This window comes from Chrysochloris asiatica, unplaced genomic scaffold (genome assembly GCF_000296735.1).
Source record: "Chrysochloris asiatica unplaced genomic scaffold, ChrAsi1.0 scaffold00188, whole genome shotgun sequence".
Classification (NCBI taxonomy): Eukaryota; Metazoa; Chordata; class Mammalia; order Afrosoricida; family Chrysochloridae; genus Chrysochloris; species Chrysochloris asiatica.
In genome coordinates this window covers 4369172-4386999 of record NW_006408706.1, presented here as the reverse complement: position 1 = coordinate 4386999, position 17828 = coordinate 4369172, and positions in this window count along the sequence as shown.

The following is a 17828-nucleotide window of genomic DNA, read 5'->3' as shown; positions in this document are numbered from 1 at the left end:
GAACACAATTAATACTCATATTTCACAATGTTGTCAATAGCTTGTCATGATCCACACAATCAAAAGCCTTTGCATGGTCAATAAAGCACAGGTAAACATCTTTCTGATATTCTTTGCTATTAGCCAAGATCCATCATACATCAGCTATGGTATCCCTTGATCCAAGGCCTCTTCTGAATCCGGCTTGAACCTTATGGAAGTTCTTTGTCATTGTATGCTTGCACATGTTTCAGTATTACCTTTAGTAAAACTTTGCTTGACGGGACCTTAGTTGTTGAAAAATTTTAATTCTGATAAATAATTGATAAAGTAGAATTTTATGAACATTCACTATTAACTCCTAAGGAGATGCTCCTAAATTTTAATAAAAGGCCAGAGGGTATTCATCTTCATTAGCACTTTGATTACATGGTTTATTTGTCTTCCAGTAATCTCTCGCAGTTTTATTTCCCTCTGTAATATTTCAGTGACTATTTTCCCCAAATTTTACTCACAATGAGCATTTTCCTTATTTCATTTCCTCATTATTTAAGTTATACATTGTATCCATTTTACTTTGCATTAATTTATTTACCACTGAGTTCTAGTCTTATTAAAACATTTATTTAACTTTGACTTTAACCTATTGCTGTTAGTTAATTCTAACTCATAGATACCCTATAGGACAGAGTAGAACTGTTCTATAGGGCTTTCAAGACTGTAAATCTTTAACAAAGCAGATTGCCTCATCTTTTCCCCTATATCAGAACAGTTGGTGGTTTCAAACTATTGACATTTTGGATAATAGCCAAGTGTTTAACCACTGCATCCCCCTTTCTTACTGCCATCAAGTCAATTTCAACTCATAACAGTGCTATATAGTGTTTCTGATACTGTAATCTTTACAGAGCACAGTATCTTCTTTCTCTCATAGAGCAGCTGGTTGATTTCAACTTTCACCCTTGTGGTTAGCAGCCCAATGTTTATCATACGCACCACCAGTGTTCTTTACTATACTAACAGGCATATTTAAATGTTTAATAGTCACAAGTATGTATTCAACTGTGATTATTTTTATTCTTCTCCCTTGAACATTTTAAATAGTGCTGTTTTTTTTCCATTTCAATGTCTCCCTTAAAGTTGTAAATATTAATATTTGCATTAATATATTATCAATATTATTTTTTCCAGTTTACTGTCCTTCTAATTTTTACTTCTTAGCTCTTAGTAGTTGTTAAGTGCATTTAAGTTTATTCTGACTCACAGTGACCATCAATAGAGTTTCCAAAGAACAGCTGGTGAGTTTGAACCACCAACCTTGTAGCTAACAATCTAATGTTTATCTTACAGTACCACAGGTCGCCTTAAGCTCTTTAATCAAGGGCAATAAGCATATTTTCTGTATAAAGTACACAACTTGACAAATGTTCACAAAGTAAACCCATCTGTGTCATAAGTTTCCATATATACAAACAGAATACAGAATGGCATCCACAGTTATTTTTCTTTCTTCCAGTTGTTACCTTGTCCCCAAAGGAGACCAATATGCGGTATAGGTCAATCATAGTTTTATTTATATATAATAGGGATTACGTAGCATGTTCTCTTTAGTGCCTTGCTTCTTTCACTCTACATTATATTTCTGAAATCCATCGCCAGTGCTGTATCCTTTCCATTGTATTCCATTGTGTGACATCAGTCCATTCTGCATTTTAGTTGTTTTCAGTCTTAGGTTACTAAATATACAGTTTCTCATCAAACATGATTTTCAATATATTTCAAGACAGAAGAGTTAGAATATAAAAATTTGGAAGGCTCCAAGAAAGTTGAAACAAAAGTAAGAACAGAAAAAAGTAGGAAGTAAATTATAAGGGACCCAATAAATGAATCCAAGAGGCCCAACAACTAGAGGGAAAAGCAAAACAAAACAATAACAACCCAAAGAAAACAAACAAACAAAAAAGGGATATTTGAGAAGATAAAATTATTTTTCAAATAAGCACATTTATATCAGCCAAAGAAGAAACAAGCCTTCGGGTTGAAAGGGACTACCAATTGCTAGCTGGACAAATGAAAGAAGATCCATATGGAAGATATAGCAATTTGAAACTTAAGCACATCAAGAATAAAGCTATCAAGAACAAGAGAGAGAAAAAAATATTCAAAGTATGAGAAGCATCATGGAGCATCATTTTCCATATGACACACTACAGCTAGGCAACTAAATTATGCCTCAAACAATCTAGAAAGGGTTTTATTGCTTTTAAATTTTTATTATGAATTGAGTGATAGTTTACATGACAGAACAATTTTTTTTTATTATTATTATTGCAATGGTTACAATTCTCTCCATGCACCATCAATTAACAGTATTTGCCTCCACTTCCTCTTTTTCTTTATTTTTGATGAACACAAAAAGACACAGGAATATGTAATAATTTAAACAAACAAAATGCACATTTTGCAAGCCAGCTTCCAGCCCACCGGCATACAACCTGTCGCTTTCCATGAGTCAAGAGTTTTAGAATCTTCAGCTGCTCTATCTCTCCATGCCATCACCTCTGCCTCTGCTCTGGTGTCGCTGCTTCTCTGGTTAGGATTCCATGTTCTGCTAATGCTCTGTCCTCTTAATGATCCTAGAGGCCTCTGTTCCTGGACTGTAAGATTAACTACTTCCCCCTTTTTGTGACAGATCTACCTTTAGTTGTGACAATCGCAATTAGTCATGATAACAATTGCTCACTATTGAATCAAAGGAATCCCATCCCCAACTCTTTTTTTTTTTTATTATTATTTTATAGGGATTCTGTGGGTGTATATTTTTTTTCAAGTTTTTATTGTGAATTGAGTGATAGTTTACACAGGAAAACATCAGCTTTACATTCATCCTATTGTATTTCATTGCATTGCAATGATTACAATCCCCTCCATGCATCATCATTCAACAGCATTCCTTCTTTTTTGTTGTTGTTTTGGTTTTTTGGTTGTACACCAAAGCACTCAGGAATATATAACCATTCAAACAACCAAAGGTACACCCCACAAGCCTGCCCCCTGGCTGTCAGCACACAGCCCCTCTTCCTCCCTGAGTCCAGAGTCTCCAGCCGCTCCATCTCTATAGGTCATCACCTCTTCCTCCATCTCTGGTGCCACTGTTTCTCTGTTTCTCTGGATAGGGTCCCTCACTCCACTCTTAGCCTTTGATGGTCCCAGGGTCCTCCACTCTTGGACTGCAAGATCCACTACTCCCCTCCTAAAAGGTTATTTGGAATCTGAATGCTCTAGTAATCCACATATAAATAAATGTGTAGGAAACATAAAGATATCTTCAGATATGCAAAGCATTAGAGTCTCCAACATGTCTTTTCAGAGTAGTTAATTTATTTAATTAAGCATTTTACTTTGAAAAAACAAAAAAAACAAAAAACAACCCAGAAAACAAAAGTGTAAACGCACAAAATAGGATACAATGGATCTAATCAAAGGGAGTATGAAAGAAGTTTATAACATTGGAAAATTCAAGAAATCTACTAAACAACTAAGTTAACTATCTGAAAGTACAAAGCAATACAAGATAGTCAGACCAAATATATAGAAACTATTCAAATGAAAGAAGGAATTCAATTACCTTCAACAAGGGAAATAAGATATATTTTCAAGCAATAGATATAGCATAACAGAAATATGACTCTCAGTAGTTTTTATTGAATCAATATTTACTAAAAGCTATGAATACATAATTACGGTTACCAAATAGATTGCAGTTATTTTCTATCTTGATAACATAAAAAAAGGCATAGGAGACAACTGCAGGCAAGTGGAAAGGGAAGGAAAGGTGGATGGAAAGACAGCAGAGAAAATATTTTCATCTTTCAAACTGAAAATGTAAAAGCCATTTATAGAATGATAAGTAGAAGTTTAAGTTTTTAATTTGTGTGGGATATTGCTTAGAATTACATATATATATATATATATATACATACATATATAAGGAGCTCTGGTAGCATAGTGGTTACGAATCGGGCTGCGAACCTTAAGGTCAGTGGTTCGAAACTACCAGCCGCTCCCTGGGAGAAAGATGAGGCTTTCTACTCCCATAAAGATTTACAGCCTTGGAAACCCTGTACAGGGTCGCTATGGGTCGGAACCGACTCGACGGCACATAACAACAACAACATACACACACACACACACACACACACACACACACATATATATATGTTTTTCACCACCACCAATATTGAGCTATTTTTTCTAACAAAACTCCTTTTAAAGTCTTCATTACCAATTCAATTTAAACCATCTCTTTTATAACTCAGTCTATTGCTGGTAAATGTTTTGTCTTTAAGATTTCCTTACACTCATTTTTGGGAGACAAATGAGGTTTTCAGCTCCCATAAAGATTTGCAGCCTCAGAAATCCTACAGAGGGTAGCTATGAGTTGGAACCAACGGACCGTATAGCACCACCTCTTCCTGAAATTCTTTCCTCCCCTTCATTCTTAACTCCATATGGAGTCTAGGCAAAAAAGGATTATATCAGCTCTTTCATCCTATTTATTTGGGTCCTCTGGGGTCCTCATAGTTGTTTCTTACGTGCCTGAGTACCCCACTGGTTTCCTTGCTAGCATTTACATTGAAAAATTGTTTGCATTCTTGGATCTTTCAGACCTGATTAGCTTCCTTGTTGACTCAACCACCACGCTGGCTCTTTCTGCGACTGTTAAATTCTCCAGGGTCAGCAAAACCTTCCTCTGTCCCCTGGCTTAGTTTATACATTTCAAACCTCAATCCTAAGCCTCCCATGACAGGCCAGTTGGCTTTCATCTATGCTATTTCTCTATCCCCACAGAACTTGCAAGAATTTGTGGATCAATTTTATATCACAAAGGAGTCTAGGGAACTGAGGAAGTAATAAATAATACCCTTTCCTTCCCGAATCATGCTGTGCGCCATGTTTACTCCATTGTGTCTGTTCAGGAACACATTTCTGCAGGTCCTCACTGCCCTGGACTTTCCCCTCAACCATGGCAGGAAGTTAAGAGAAAGTGTGTAAACAGGTATTCCCAGTGCTTATTTTTCATCTTTCCCACAATTTACTGAGACTAAAGAGGGGTTTCATTTGCAACCCTTTTTCTCTGGCAAGGATATCCTTTACAACATTTTATTTGACCCCCCTTCTTCCTCAGACCTGTGATGATGAAATTGCAATAGGGGAATTTAAGAACAAAATATATATGAGTTTAAGGATTTAAAAATATTTCCTGACTACCTGAAGTTAAAACATCATATTATTTTATACTTGTAAAATATTTTTTATTTCTCATTAACCCATACATTAATAAAGAATAGTTTGTAGCAGTTCAGATTTCTTGTCATTGATTTTTTTTTTAAATGAATTTCTATAGTTGGCATAATCTGGTGTTTCAGATAAATCCAGATACTTACTATTTAGTCTTATTTTTATAGTTATTTTTCCTCATATACTTCAGGAAGTTTTCTCAATTTTTAGAGTATAGACAAACACGAATTGGGCTGAGAACCACAAGGTCAGCAGTTCGAAACTACCAGCTGTTCCGCGGGAGAAAGATGAGGCTTTCTGCTCCTATAAAGATTTACAGCCTCGGAAACCCTGTACAAGGTCGCTATTGGGTTGGAACCGACTCCATGGCACATAACCACCACCACCAAAGACACTCATATACACTTTCATTCTCTTGGGATTAATCTTTTCCTTAAATTTTTTAGCATTGATGCTTCCAATTTTGCCCAGGTAATATTCATGGGGCAAGTGTTGTTGGATTTGGGAAAGTTAATTTATTTTTTCTAGACTCTGTCTCCATCTTCAAAATATGGATAATATCACAGGCTCAATGCTAGACACTGAAGATAAATGCCATAAGAAAGCTAAGTTCTGCTATTTGAATTCACAGTTCTCATTTTACTACTGTGGTCAACAGAACTGGCTTTGGAGTTAGACCTTATTTTCTAAACTCTGTTTCCATATTAATAGCTGTAAGTGTCTAGAAAATTATTCCCTCTTAAACCTAAATGCCCCTTGGCAATATAAAAGAATAGGAATAGTACAACACTCAGTGAGATAATAGATTATTATATGTGATGATAATCATAAAGCTCTTAAGACTCATCTGTTTTGCCTTTCTCCAAAGGCTTGTGAAAATTATCTTGTATTTTATATTTTGATTATAATTACTGAATTCATATCAAAAACCAAATCCATTGCCATAGAGTTGCTACCTATACATGGTGACCCAAGGTGTTAGAGATTAGAACAACTCCATAAGTTTTTGTTTGTTTTTTTTACTTTAATCTTTATGGAAAGATATCACCTAGACTTTCTTCTGTTGAGCCAGTTGGTGGGTTCAAACCACAAAGCTTTAGGTTGATGTTGTTGTTGTGAGCCACTGAGTCAGTTCTGACTCATAGTGACACTGTGTAGCTTTTCCAAGGCTGTCATATTTACTGGAGTAGAAAGCTTCATCTTTCTCCCTTGGAGGGGTTGATAGACTCAAACTAATGACCTTGCAGTTAGCTACCTCGCTCGTAATCCACTATGCTACCAGGGTTACCATTTATGCCACTCAGTGACCTAATTTCATATTAAGTCATTGAAATTATAATTTCTTTCAAAATAGTTGTATCATTTATACTCTAAAAGGAACATTTTGTTTTTGATGCCAGCTACTGTTGAGTCAAGGAGCTCTGGCAGAGTAGCGTACGAGTCAGGCTGCTAACCTCAAGATCATCAGTTGGAAACTTCCAGCGGTTCCGGGAGAGAAAGATGAGGCTTTCTGCTCCTGTAAAGATTTACAGCCTCAGAAACCCTAGACAGGGTCATGATGAGCCAGAACCGACTCCGTGGCAACACCACCGCCACCACTGTTGAGTCAGTTTTGATTCATAATGACCCAATGCATAACAGAACAAAACACTATCCAGTATTGTGCCATCTTCACAATTATTGATATAGTCAAGTCCGTTGTTGCAGGCCCTGTGTCAGTCCATTGAGGTTCTTGTATTTTGTATTGGTCCTATACATTTCCTAACACGAATTCCCCTAGGGACTGGTCCCTCCTAGTAACAAATCCAAAGTATGTGAAACAAAGCCAAACCAACCTCACTTCTAAGGACAATTCTGGCTGTACTTTTTCCAAGATAAACTTGTTTGTTTTCTGGCATTTCATGGTATATTTAATATTCTTAAACCACACCATAATTTAAGAAGATTAATTCTTATAACAAACAAACGACCCACTACCATTGAGTCAAGTCCAACAAATCATAACCCTATTCAGAGTTTCTGAAACTAACTCTTTATGGGAGCAAACAGTCTCTTTATCCCTCTGAGTGGCTGGTGGGTTTGACTGCTGACTTTGTGGTTAGCAACACAATGCCTAGCGTATAGGGTCACTTGCTGCCTAGCTCTGGTGGCGTAGTGCTTAGGAATCAGGCTGCAAACTGCAAGGTCAGCCGTTTGAAACTACCAGCTGTTCTGCGGGAGCAAGATGAAGCTTTCTACTTCCATAAAGGTTTACAGCCTCAGAAACCCTGTACAGGGTCGCTATGAGTCAGGACTGACTCCACGGCACATATCCACCACCACCATGAGGTACACAAAGTGCACAAAGAGTCGTCCTTAGTCCTCAAAGTGACTTTCTTATTAACACTTTAAAATTGGGCAACAATGTAATAAGTAGTTTGATTTCTTGACTGTTGTTTCTATGAACATTCAGTATGTATCCAAGTAAAATTAAATCCCTGACAACTTCAATTTTTTCTCCACTTACCAGAATTTTGTTTTCTTTATGTTGGGGTATAATCCATACTTAAGGTTGTCTTCTTTGATCTTCGTCAGAAAGACTTCAAGTCCTCTTCAAGTTCAGCATGCAATGATGTGTCATCTACATAGCACAGGTTTTCAGTGAGACTTGCTCTAGTCTTGATGCTTGCTCAGCATACAGACTGAATACGTATACTGAAAGGATATAATCCTAAAACACATTTCCTTATATTAAACCATGCAATGTCCTCCTGTTTTGTTTGAATAACATTCTTGTGGAATATTTAAACAATGATGAAATGTATTTGTTCATTATAGTCTTGTAGTACTGGTGTGGCACTGTAAGATAAGCATTGGACTGCTAGCCACAACATTGGCAGTTTAAGTCAACCAGCTGTTCCTTGGAAAATGTATACAAGGTCAACTCAACAACAAACAACAACAACTACGAACTATTATCATCAGAAGTGGCATGGTGGCACAAATGACTAAGTACTTAGCTGCTAACTAAACAGTTGGTGGTACTAATCTACCCAGAGGCGCTTTAAAGAAAAGTAATCTACTTACAAAAGATCACAGCCATTTAAAACCCTATGAAGCTCAGTTCTATTGACATATATGGGTCTCCATGAGTTAAAATCATCTCTGTGGCAACTTTTATTCTTCTTTTAATACTGCTGTCATCCTATTTCATGTTTTATGATCTACTTTTTATTTGGTCAATTGACATACTTATTTGGTTACTATTTCAGACTGTTAGTAACAGTTAACAAGTCTCCCTCCAGTAGATGGTTCTCCTACTTCTCACATTTCACTATGGACCTCAACACTCACTGTCTCCTAGTTCAAGTAGATTCTCCTACTCTATAGGAAAGCATTCCTCTTCTTTGCAGTGACTAAACACTCCCAGTTAATAAAATACCTGAGATGGTAGTCACACCATTCCCAAGATCTCCAGATCTCACTGAAATTGTGACTGCTGAATATTATCAGTTACCAACTTCAAGCATCATTGGCACAGTTCTAGATTCTTCCTGCTCTGATCTTACATTCTCTGTCTGGTGAATGAAGTAACTAGGATTTACTAAGTTTTCTCTTATTAACTCCCAAACAGCAGTTCACCACTCTTACTAGGAAAAGAACTGTTAGAATTATTTTGATGGTTTTTTTGTTTTGTTTTGTTTTTCCATCTTATCCATTTGTCTTTTATTTAGCAGAAATATCTTAAATTTATAATATACAGTTGACATTATTCTGTATCTTAATAAACTTTAATATATCTTCGCCTTTACTCTATGTTTTCTTTGGTCGTCTTAGTTTTTTCAGGAAAATTTGGAAAATTGTTGTTCTATTATTCCTGGGATGATGTGTGATATTTCATATTACCAAGTAGAATTACAAAGTATGTCTGAATTGAGGGTTAAAGTGTATTTTTGTTGTTGTTGTTTTTGCTTCAGTTAACGCTTCATTTCCTTGAAATAAAAAAATAAAACAAAATTACCAATATTTAAGGTATTGTTTTATTAATTTTTCCTGGTAAACAGGTAAGTTTGCAGAAATCTCATCCAGGATTTCCTCATTTCAGAATATATCCCTTTTTTTTTCATTTTGTGTTACTTATTTTGTTTTATTTGTCTAGGCTTCTCATTCAAAATGATACATTTTACTCATATTGCATCACTAATATATAACTGATCTACTTTTCTATAATATTTATTCTGCTGTTTATTGTTTTTAAGCAGATTCAACTCTCTATTAACATTTTCACCATCAAATTTTGCATTATTTACTTATTTCTCTATTTTCAACTTTTATGTTAAATGAGTTGCTTTATTTCAATTTTGCTGTATTTTTTCTTTCAAAATTTCTGTATATATGTATATATATGCTTTTATATGTATATTGCTATATTATATTTCTTTTCATGTTACAAGATATTTCCATAGGCTTTAGTTTGTTGAACTATTTTTTTCCTCTGTCAACTCATCCTAACACAGAGGCAAATTTATCCAAGTCAGATGTCTGCCATAAGCCAGACAGAGGCCTCTTGGATCCATTCACTGGCCACCTGGTTACTATTAGAGTCCTACTCTCAGCTATAAGCTTCGGCTGGAGTCTGACTGATGAAATTTCACTTCCCCAGTTGAATCTAGTATAAGGGGGTCTTAGAAAGAAGCCTAAGTATTTGGAAATTGAATCTCTACAGACACTTTCCTCCTTTTCAGTAAAGCTGTAGCATTAATTTCCAATGCTGGTATTCATTTTTTTTTTTTTTTTTTCCTGTCCAGGTTTCTTATAAGGTCAGGTATAAGGCATGACCCTCCTGGCGACCTTTCTTTTTATACCAGTCAGATCAACAGTAAGCTGTGTCACACTAGTAAATTTCTGTCTAGTTATCTCTGACAGTTCCATCTTAACTTCTTTTAATAGAGCAACAAAAATGCATGTTTGTTCTTGGATCTATGATCTTCTATTGTTTTTGCAATTTCATGGATTTTCTTTTCAACCAAAAAAACAACAACAACAACAACAAAAAATAGATCACATTGCCATTGAAAAGTTTAAAATGTATTTAGATTTAAGGAATTTAGATGGAATTTTTCATGATTTATTTTTAATCTCCATTCTTTGTAAAATCAATATTTACCCCCTTTTATATGTTTGCATCCACACTTGTATGTCAGTTTGTTGTGCTGTGGTGGCTTGTGAGTTGCTGTGATTCTGGAAGCTATGCCACAGGTATTTTAAATACCAGAAGGGTAACTCATGGTGGGCAGGTTTCAGATGAACTTCCAGATGAAGACAGACTAAGAAGAAGGAGTGATGAATTACTTCTGAATATTGAGTCACCGAAAACCTTATGAATAGCAGAGAAACACTGTCAGATACAGTGCCAGAAAATGAGGCCCTAGGTTGGAAGGCACTCAGAATGTGACTGGGGAAGAGCTGCCTCCTCAAAGTAGAGTTGACCGTGATGATGCCAATGGAATAAGGACTGCAAGAGTAAAGCTCTTGCAACCTTCATTTGCTCATGGGGAACAACTCAAAATGAAGAGAAACAGCTGTAACCATCCACTAATAATCGAACATGGGCTGTACGAATCTAGGAAAATTAGAAACTTTCAAAAATGAAATGGAATGTATAAACATTGATATCTTAGGCATTAGTGAGCTATGGCAGGAATGACAAATTGAAGAGGAATGGTACTGCTTTCATTGTCAAAAAGAACATATCAAGATCAGCAATGATGTACAATGCTGTCTGTGATAGGATAATATTCACATGCCTAAAGGTAAGACCATTCCTGGTGATTGGGATGCAACCGTTGGGAACAAAGAGGAAGGATCAGTAGTCAGAAAATATGGTCTTGGTAATAGAAAAGATGCTGGAGATCACATGATAGAATTCTGCTCATATGGAAATTCAAACTGAAGCTGAAGAAAATGAAAACAAGTCCACAAGAGCCACCTGAATTTAGAGATCATCTGAAGAAAAGTTTTGCTACATTAAACACTAAAGACTGAAGACCAGAAGAGTTGTGGGATGACATCAAGAACAGCATACATGAAGAAAGCAAAAAGTCATTAAGAAGACAAGAAAGAAAGAAAACATCAAAATGGATGTCAGAAGTGACACTGAAACTTGCTCTCATGTGTAGAGATGCTAAGGCAAATGGAAGAAATGAGGTTGTACAAGAGCGGAACAGAAAATTTCAAAGGTCAGTTAAAGAAGACAAAGTCAAATGTCATAAGAAATTGTGCAAAGATCTGCAGTCAGTAAACCAAAAAGGAAGAACACTCTCAGCATTTCTCAAGCTGTGGGAACTGAAGAAAAAATTCAAGCCTCGACTTTCGTTACTCAAGTATTCTCTGGGCAAATTATTGAATGATACAGAAAACATCAAACAAAGATGGAAGGAATACACAGGGTCACTGTACCAAAAGGAAATGGTTCATGTTCAGCCGTTTCAATAGGTAGCATATGATCAAGAGCCAATGATACCAAAGGAAGAAGCCCAAGGTGCATTGAAGGATTTGGCAAAAAACAAGGCACCAGGAATTGATGGAATCAAAATTGAAATCTTTCAAGAAAGTGAGGCAGCACAGAGGCACTCACTCATCTCTACCAAGAAATTTGGAAGACAACTATCTGGCCAACAGATTGGAAGAGATCTGTATTTGTGCCCATTCCAAAAAGAGGTGACCCAGCGGAATGCAGAAATCATCAGACAATCTCTTTGATATGCCATGAAAGTAAAGTTTTACTAAAGGTAATACAGAAACTGTTGCATGCATACATTGACAGAGAAGTTCCAAAGGTTCAAGTCGGATTCAGAAGAGGCAGTGGAATGAGGGATATCATTGCTGATGTCCGATGGATCTTGACTGAAAGCAGAGAATAACAGAATGGTGTTTAAAATAAAGATGTGCTTTATTGACTATACAAACACTTTCAATTTTGTGGATCATGACAAGCTATGGACAACATTGTGAAGTATGAGTATTCCTGAACACTTAATTGTGCTCATGAGGAATCTGTACCTGGACCAAGAGGCAGTTGTCCCAACAGAACATGAAAACACTGAATGGTTTAAAATTAAGAAATATGTATGACAGGGTTGTATTCTTTCATCATACTTATTCGAACTGTATGCTGAGCAAGTAATCTGAGAAGCTGGGCTATATGAAGAAAAACATGGCATCAGGATTGGAGGAAGACTCATTAACAACCTACGGTATGCAGATGATACAACCTTGCTTGCTGAAAGTGAGAGGACTTAAATGTTCACTGTTGAAGATCAAAGAGTATAGCCTTCATTACAGATTGCATCTCTATCTAAAGAAAACAAAAATCCTGACCACTGGATCAATAAACAACATTCTTATCAGCGGAGAAAAGATTGAAGTTGTCAAGGACTTCATTCTTCTCAAATAAACTATCAATACTCATGGAAGCAGCAGTCAAGAAATTGAACGACGTATTGCATTAGGCAAATATACTACATAAGAACTTTTAAAGTGTTGAAGAGCAAAGATATCAGGGTGAGAACTAAGATGTGTCTGACCCAAGTGATGGTATTTTCAATAACCTCATATGCAAGCAAAAGCTGGATATGGAAGACTGTAGAAGAATTTATGTTTTTGAGTTTTGGTGTTGGAGAAGAATATTGAAAGTGCCATGGTTTGCCAAAAGAACAAACAGATCTGTGTTGAAAGAAGTGTAGCTAGAGTGCTTTTTGGAGGCCAGGATGGCCAAACTTCGTCTGTCATACTTGAGACATATTGTCAGGAGGGACCAGTCGCTAGAGAAGGATATCATGTTTGGTAAAGTGGAGGGTCAGAGAAAAAGAGGAAGACCCTCAATGAGATGGATTGGCAAAGTGGCAGCATCGATTGACTCAATTGTGGCAACAGTTGTGAGGTTGACCCAGGACCAGGCAGTGTTTCATTCTGTTTTACATAGGGTCGCTATGAGTCAGTACAGATTTGATGGCACCTAACAACACCAACATATGTTTGCACAATCTGTGAGGGGAAAATAGATGTCTTAGAAACTTTATTATGCCATTCTAAATGTTTCAGTCCTAACCAATAGTTAATATATGAGGGATCCATAGGACATTTGTCTTTGGCTCACAAATTCTGATTTATTTTGTAATACTCTGCCATTCCTAGATCTGTTTGCCATAAGATCCTTTTCTTGCCTCTCTCCTTACTTGACTTTATGTCACTCCCAGGCAAGGAGGTATGGGTACCTAGTTCTGCCAGCTGTACTTCCCTTCTCTTAGCATCTGATTGGGTTCTGCCACAGGAGGCACTGGTAGGATATTGGAAAGTGTGAGAAAGAGAGAACTAGCCATGGTAGTCCAGTTTTGGCTAACTGTGTTGAAACATGAAATGGCAAAAAGAATAATAAAAGAGAACCAGGCAATCAATCCCTGGACCTCAAGTGGCATTTCAAGTAATAACTGTTTCTCTCCATTGCCTCTAAGTCCTACCTGACAAGTGTGTCATGTTTGTCTCTGACAACAAGCTTTGCTATAACCACCTATATAATTTCTTTTTTGCATCTTACTAATGGTAGCTTCTTACAGCTCTTAAATTTTGAATGACCTCACCTGTTTCATCACCTAAGTAACTAATTTCTATATTAAATATTCTCTGTTTCAAATACTTAACACTACCCTACTTAGACTCTGACTAATACACAAACCATCACACAGACACAGATATAGATACATAATTTCACAGTGAGTCATGGCTTTTCCACCATAGTTTTTACAATTCCTAACAAATGACTGGTGGGACCATGCACATAGAGTGCATAGGATTCAACAAGAGGATTGGTTAGGTTTGCCATGTCACAAGATTAGAAGGAGCCACCTCAGAAGCAAAGCAAATCCTGATCTCAGGGCTATCAAGAAAAAAGAGCCACAAGCAGAGCATGAGATCCCTGTATAGAGAATGGCAGTTGAGGAGATGGTAGCAGAGGCAGTATCACTGGGAAACAGCAACGCAGTTCCAGATCAATGACCAGACAAAGCTGAGTGCCTTCAGGAAAGAGGCGGGTGTCTCAAAATACTGAACAACTGAACATTCACACTGGATTTAATTCTGGATCTTAAGTATATACTACAACAAATTAATGACATCCCATTTAACCAACATTAAGTATAATTTATTGAAATACATTTAAAATGGTTTTACTTATTTTCTGGGCAATAAACTATGCATGATATAATTTTTATACATTCAGATTTATCACAAAAGTTAGTATTCTCTAAATTAAGAAAAACCCTCAGATTTTATCTCCATGTTAGACAAGTGTTTTCATCTTTATTTTTCAAGAAGAAATGTTGCAGTTAAATATAGTTACTTATATAGTCAAGCTCACCAGCTGCTCCTTGGAACCCCTATGCAGGGTCACTATGGGTCGGAATGGACTCATCGGCACTTAACAACAACCTATGTCCTAAGCATTGTATTTTACAAAAATCACATGCTCTGATTAAAGAAGAATAACAATTCATAGTCAATAAAACCAGTAAGAAATTCCCGTAGAGTCACTTAAAAACTGAGCCAAAGCCAATAGGTCTTGCCTTCTAACAACAGAATGTTCTGTTCACATAGCTTCTGTTAAAGCAGTAAGACTTTCAATGGGCCAACGTGTCCTGAGTTTTTGCCAACAAACTTGTAAAAGTTCCTGTAAGTACTACATCTTTGTATTTTGCTAGAAAAATATATGTGAACAGTATTAGGAAAATTTATAGGTAAATTGATATGATAATTCTACAGTTCTGTTATACTTTATCTTTTCATTATATAGTGTATAAGGGCAGCTGCTAATAGCTATTTTCTTTGCATAGTGTATAGAATTTTTTCCACAACTACTCTCTGCTCCTAACCACACTATGCTTCCTGGGGAAGTCCTCTATCCTAAACCCTAATGTCTAATTGACACTTTGCAGATTGTACAAAAATTTGTTCCTGACACATGAGGAAGATTATGTACATACCCTGTATGACCATTTTTTTTTTAAATACAGATATACTAAATTTGTCCAGATCATTAACACCATTAAATTCTTAGCAGTTTTATTCATTCACTACCCAACTGCATTATTCAGTATTCTAATATAGAACATCACTTCTTGCAACCCATTGACAATCTGCCTAAAAACTCTTTAAAAATCTGTCAGCCTTAGGTTATTCAAATTTTACCCCCAGACAGGAGTCCTAGTGTGGCTCTGTAGGGTAAACACTGGACTGCTAACTGCAAGGTCAGTGGTTCAAAGCCACCAGTTACTACTTAGAAATCCTATGCAGATTTATTATGTACTAGAACCAACTCAATGCCATTTAACAACAATAAAAACAACTGGGAGTAGCACTGGTTTTCCAATTATATTGTTGGTGTTATAAAACTTATTTTTTAAAAATTAAAATCCAGGGAATTAACTAGAAATAGCAAGAAAAGCACTGTAGAGCATGAAATTGAACTTGAATGCATGAATTTAAATGTGGATGATGAGTATTGAAGACTCTAAAATTGTGAAAGAGTAAATGGAAAAGGTGCAGCAAACAGTAGAGGGCAGAGTCTCTGTGCCAATTATTACATTATTACATGTTATCTACCAGCTCCAGACCCCTCCATGGTTTCTGGTGTTGACAATGAGACTGCAACCCACAGTCCTGCTTCAACAGTTGGTTCTGTGCTGGACTTTCCAATAGGGGACACTTAGAAGGAAACTCAACCTGAAGGATGGAAAATGACATTATACCTATTGTTTACTTCCTGTGAACTTCCTGTCTTCTTCATGTTTTTATAAACACTTCTCCAATGAATGATTTTCACCCAACAAGGGCAGTATCTTCCCAAAGAAAATTCTGAATCCAAGTATCAGATGTTCCAATATTTGCAGAGACAACTGACTTCATCATACCTTGAACTTCAGGTGTGTGCCAGGGTTGTATTCTTTCACCATACTTATTCAATTGTATGCTGAGTCCATAATGCAAGGAACTGTATTATATAAAGAAAAACATACCATCAGGATTGAAGGAAGACTCATTAACAACGTGTGATTTGCAGATGATACAACCTTGCTCACTGAAAGTGAAAAGGACTTAAAATTCTTATTGTGGAAGATCAAACAAAACAGCCTACAGTATGGGTTGCACCTAAGTGAAAAGAAAACAAAAATCCTCATCACTGAACCAATAAGTAACATCAAAATAAATAGAGAAAAAAATTGAAGTTGTCAAAGACTTCATTTTGCTCAGATCAACCATCAACAATCATGGAAGCAGTAGTCAAGAAATGAAATGACGTATTGAATTAAGCAAATTAGCTGCACAAGACCTCTTGAAAATTATTCAAGAACAAAGATGTCAGTTTGAGGCCAAGGAGCACCTAATATAAGTCATGCTATTTTCAATAGCCTCATATGCATGCGCAAGTTGGGTAGTGAATAATGAAGCTAGTGAAAGAATTGACACATTTGAATTATGGTGATGGAGGAGAATATTAAAAGTATCATGGACTGACAAAAGAACAAACCAATCTGTGTTGGAAGAAGTACGATTAAATGCTCCTTGGAAACCAGGGTTGCCAGATGAGTTGCCAGATTTAATCTCTAATACTTCAGGAGGAACCAGTCCATGGAGAAGGGCATCATGCTTGGTATAGCGGAGGGTCAGAGAAAAAGAGGAAGACCCTCAATGAGATTGATTAGCAAAGTGACATTAGCAATGGTCTTAAGCATAGCAAAGTTTGAGATTGACGTGGAATGAGGCAGTGTTTTGTTCTGTTGTGCATAGGGTCACTATGAATTGGTACAGACTTGATGGCACCTAACAACAAAAAAATACAAGAGAATAAGAATTTCATTAGATAAGTAGTCTTAATAATGAAATGTATGAACATTTTAGTACTTGTGGCAGATCTCTTTACTAAGTCTTTGTCTGTAATGCATGATATTCTTTTGGAGAAATGTGAGTGATGATTTCCCTTTTCCATATGTCAATGTTTTGAAAAATTCTTGGAGAGTATAAACCAGATGAAAAAAGACTTCTCAAAACTTCTTGAGAAATGTTATAAAAGGTCTGGCTAACTCAATCTAAGGGACAGAGACTTATGAACTAATTCATTCATTATCTCCAGTAAAATATGTATAGAATTAAGAGCTTAAATGAAGACATTAAAGAGCTGAAAGAATGGAGAAGGATTTTTAAGACAAAATATTGGCTAAAGACCACTAAAGAGATAAAAAGATTTAAAACATTAACTTTTAAAACTTCAGTATATAAAAAGTGGCCACAAATAAATGTAGAGACAAACTGAAAATATTCACAACTCAAACCCTACTGTTGTTAAGTGCCTCAAACTGGTTCCAACTCATAGTGACCCTGTTTAAAATTTCCAAGGATCAGCTGGTGGATTTGAACTGCCAACCTGTCAGTTAGGAGTCCATTGCTTATTGTACAGTACCCCACCAGGACATCAAGCCTTATTACATTTAAGAAATAAGAAATCATAAATCTACATA